Source organism: Rhinopithecus roxellana, chromosome 1 (assembly GCF_007565055.1).
Source record: "Rhinopithecus roxellana isolate Shanxi Qingling chromosome 1, ASM756505v1, whole genome shotgun sequence".
Taxonomy (NCBI): domain Eukaryota; kingdom Metazoa; phylum Chordata; class Mammalia; order Primates; family Cercopithecidae; genus Rhinopithecus; species Rhinopithecus roxellana.
Window position 1 is genome coordinate 64852940 of NC_044549.1, and position 4823 is coordinate 64857762.

At 40.1% G+C, this 4823-nt stretch overlaps 1 pseudogene; it reads left to right on the forward strand.

Annotated features, from left to right (window-relative positions):
* The first annotated feature begins 2065 nt into the window (after positions 1-2065).
* Positions 2066-4241, forward strand: LOC104680161 (annotated as a pseudogene).
* Positions 4242-4823: the final 582 nt, after the last annotated feature.

Sequence of the window (4823 nt, forward strand, 5' to 3'; positions counted from 1 at the left end):
TTATATTTACACATGCATGCATTCATGTGTGTACATAGACACACAAACTCACAACACATACCCTCCCCCCCCCCGCCGACACATGCATTTTCCCTGGATCCTAAAGTTGAAACTCATTCTTACTTTATATTATTTTAATACCAAAGAAACAGAAATGACATTAATCCAGTAGTGGGTGAGGTTTTCACCCAGAATTTGCTGTGTGATGGGTATAAGTTTTCAATATATTATGATTGGGTCCCCTTTTTGGTAAATATAAAAGAAAGTCCTCAACAACATTTGTGCTCACAAATAGAAAATAATTAATCCTCTCTTTCTAAATCTCTTAAAGGTAAGTTCAAGAAACAATAAACACTCTTTGAAAGAGAGAATATATGGGGTCTTCAAAAAAGGTACTTGCACTTTACCAACATGTGACAATCATTTAATTTAAACTCTACCTATTGTGGTTACAGAATTCTACTCTCTGTAACTAAAATGTCACCAAACTTGGGGATTTTATAGATTCTATAGGTTCAGATGCTTTTTTCTGAATTATTTGTTTAGAGACAGAGATAAATATGGTTTAATTATAGGACCAAAGAGAAAAACTATGAAATACACACATAATCATATTGAAAATTTTTTGGTTTGTACTACCAGATTTTTGGATCTTCCTTTGTGTAATAATCACAACAAACTATTCACACTTTACGTAGTTACTAATTATGTAATTACTAGTTCTTGGAGAGTGTTCTCTATTGTTGATTGACACATCCAGCTGCCAACCAGATGTTGACACTTGGAACTGGATTTATCTAAAATCAACCTCCTTGCCATTGCTCCCCCGCTCAGGTTTTTCTTCCAATCATTCTTACTGTAAAGACTAGAGAAGTTATTTTTGAATCTTTACTTTCTTTCCCTATTACATCCCACTGTCCAATCCTATTGATTTTTCCTTCGTGGAATCTCTCTTTTTCACCATCACTTGCCTGAGGACCATATTACTGGACTTCTGTGTGACAACAAAATCTTTTCATTGGTCTCACTGCTCTATGTCCTTCTGTAATTCCAATTCATTCTATACACTGAGACAAAGACAAGCTTCCTAAACAACACTGTGAATATATCTCCATCTTTCCAATCTTTCTTTGACCCTCTTCAGGTAAGAGGCCCTTTACAATGCTCCAACATTCGGCTAAGAGCTCATTCTAATATCTCACTGTCCTGAATACATTAAGAATAATAAATTAACATTCAGTGAATGCTTACACATGCATTAGCTCCTTTTACAAAAAAAATTTTTTTTCTGACATATACATACCAAGAAGCACACATAATTGTACCACTTGATGAATTGTCACATACTGAAAACATCTGTATTACCAGCACCTAAATTGTACTAGCTCTTTAAATCATCACAACTATTCTATGTGATGTTGTAATCTGCCTAGGAGAGGTCAGGTATAAACGGATGAGCTTGAATTTACACCAAACTAAGAATCCAGAGACTATGCCATTAGGCACATTTGTAAGCATCCCCTACATTTGATCGAAGCAAATCCATATACGCATTATTCGTCAAACACTGTTTATATATATTTTTGCCCCCATTCTCATGCTATTTTTGTAGCCTAAAATGTTCTCATTTCTTCTTCCTCCTTCCTTAACTCTCTGCCTCTTTCTCACTTCATCTTTTACTACTTTTTCAATAATCAGATCAAATCCTCCTACCCATTGCCTGACATGTTTTTATAAAGTATAGGTTGCAAACAGAACCCAGGCTTTGCAACCAAATATGTCTGGGTTCACATTTCACCTGGACCACTTACTAACATTTATTTTAAAAGTCTCAGCATTGTCCTCTTGTGAAAAGTAGATCTAAAAATAACCATACATTTGTTTTTTTCTAAATTGAAACATAGCAAGTATAAAATGCCTACCACAATGCCTGGCAGGTAATAGCCACTCATTAAAAGGCAACTTTTGCTCTTGAGTCACTCCCATGCAGCTTTGGGGTCATGTGCATGTTGAACAGTTCCAGCCCACCTTGTTCACTAGCACTTGTTAGTCTTTTCTTTTCAAGATGCCTGAGGAGATGCACCATGTAGAGGAGAAGATGGAGACTTTCGTCTTTCAGGCAGAAATTGCCCAACTCATGTCTCTCATCATCAATACCTGCTACTACAAAGAGATTTTCATATGGGAGTTGATCTCTAATGCTTCTGATACCTTGGACAATATTTGCTTTGAGAACCTCACAGGACCTTCCAAGTTAGCCAGTGGTAAAGAGCTGAAAATTGACATCATCACCAACCCTCAGGAACACACCCTAATTTGGTAGACACAGGCAATGGCATGACCAAGGCTGATCTCATAAACAATTTGGGAACTATTGCCAAATCTTGTGCTAAAGCATTTATGGAGGCTCCTCAGGCTGGTGCAGACATTTCCAGGCCTGGGCAATTTGGTGTTGGCTTTTATGCTGCCTACCTGGAGGCAGAAAAAGTGGTTGTGATCATAAAGCACAATGATGATGAACACGATGTCTGGGAGTCTTATACTAGGAGTTTCTTAACTATATGTGCTGACCATGTTGATCCCATTAGCAGAGGCACCAAAGTGATCCTCCACTTTAAGGAAGACCAGACAGAGTATTTGTAAGAGAGAGAGGTCAAAGAAACACTCGTAGTTTACAGGCTATCCCATCACCCTTTGTTTGGAGAAGGAATGAGTGAAGGAAGTCAGTGATGATAAGGCAGAAAAAAAAAAAAAGGTGAGAAAGAGGATGATAAAGATGATGAGAAAAAGCCCAAGATTGAAGATGTGGGTTCAGGTGAGGATAACAGAGGATAACAAGGATAAGAAAAAGAAAACCAAGAAGATCAACAACAACAACAACAAAAATGCATTGATCTGGAAGAACTAAATAAGACCAAGCCCATTTGGATCAGAAAGCCTGATGACATCACCCAGGAAGAGTATGGAGAATTCTATGAGAGCCTCGCCAGTGACTGGGAAGACTGCTTGCCAGTCAAGCACATCTCTGTAGAGGGTCAGTTGGAATTCAGGGCACTGTTATTCATCCCTCATCAGGCTCTCTTTGACCTCTCTGAGAAAATAGTAAGGTTTTCTTTGACCTCTTTGAGAACAACAGAAAAAAGAAAAACATCAGCCTCTATGTCCGGCATGTGCTATGATGAGCTGACACCAGAGTATCTCAGCTTTATCTGTGGTGTGGTTGACTTTGAAGATCTGCCCCTGAACATCTCCCGAGAAGTGTTCCAGCAGAGCAGAATCCTGAAAGTCCACACAAAAACACTCTTGGGAAGTGCCATGAGCTCTTTTCTGAGCTGGCAGAAGATAAGGAATGTTATAAGAAATTCTATGAGGAATTCTCTAAAAATCTAAAGGTTGGAATCCAGGAGGACTCTATTAACTGGTGATGCCTGTCTGAGCTGCTACACTATCACACCACCCAGTCTGGAGATGAGATGACATCTCTGTCAGAGCATGTCTCTCACATGGAGACGGGAAGTCCATCTATGACATCACTGGCAAGAGCAAAGAGCAGGTGGCCAACTTTGCTTTTGTGGAGTGAGTGAGGAAGCAAGGCTTTGAGGCAGTATATATGACCAAGCTCACTGCTGAGCACGGCATGCGGCAGCTCAATGAGTTTGGTGGAAAGAGCCTGGTCTGTTACCTAGTAGGGTCTTAGGCTACCTGAGGATGGAGAAGAAGAAAATGGAGGAGAGCAAGGCAAAGTTTGAGAACCTCTGCAAGCTCCTGAAAGAAATCTTGAATAAGAAGATTGAGAAAATGACAATCTCCAATAGTCTGTTTCTTCATCCTGCTGCACTGTGACTGGCACCTACAGCTGAACAGCAAATGTGAAGTAGATTGTGAAAGCTCAGGCACTTTGAGACAACTCTACGATGGGCTACATGATGGCCAAAAAGTACCTGGAGATCAACCTTGACCAACCTACTGTGGAGACACTGCAGCAGAAGGCTGAGGCAGACAAGGACGACGAAGCTGTCAAAGACCTGGTGGTGCTGCTGTTTGAAACTGTGGGGCTCTCTTCTGACTTCTCTCCTGAGGATTCCTAGACCTACTCTAATAGCATCTACCATGAACAACCTAGGTCTAGCTATTGATGAAGATAAAGTGGCAGCACAGGAAGCCAGTGCTGCTGTTCCTGATACAATCCTCCCTCCTCATTCAAGGGCGATGAGGATGTGTCTTGCAGGAAGGTAGACTAGGAGTTTATACTTAGAAACCTGTACCCTCCGAATAGTGTCCCCATGGCTCCCACTGCAGCCTTGAGTGGTCCTGTCTTACCTGGCTGCCTCTGCTGATGTCTTGTGTTTATTCTCTCCTGTCCTTGTGTCTAAGGCAGGAAACAAGGGCCTCTACTCCCATTCCCTCCCTAATTTCACAACAGGATTGGATGTTGCATATTATGGGTTTTTTGTTTATTTTGTTCTGAAATTGAAGTATGCAAAATAAAGAAGATGCAGTTTTATACAAAAAATTTAAAAGGATAACTCTTATTCTTAATAAGCCTTCATCATCTCTCTCTCCCTCCAATAACTGTTAGTCTCCATCTAATATTCGGCTCTTGTTTGTACACAGCATGGTAGATTTTCTTTTTTGTTGTCTTAGATTTTACCAACTCCTGTTATTCGAATTCAACGTCATTGTGTATATTCCTTGCATTTCCAAATAGGTAGTAAGCTCCTTGCTGGCAAGGACTGCATGCTTATTGGCATTCTTCATTAAAGACATGTTCAGTAGTCACCCTTTATGCATTTTTTGATTCATAAACATCCCGATTCCAGGGC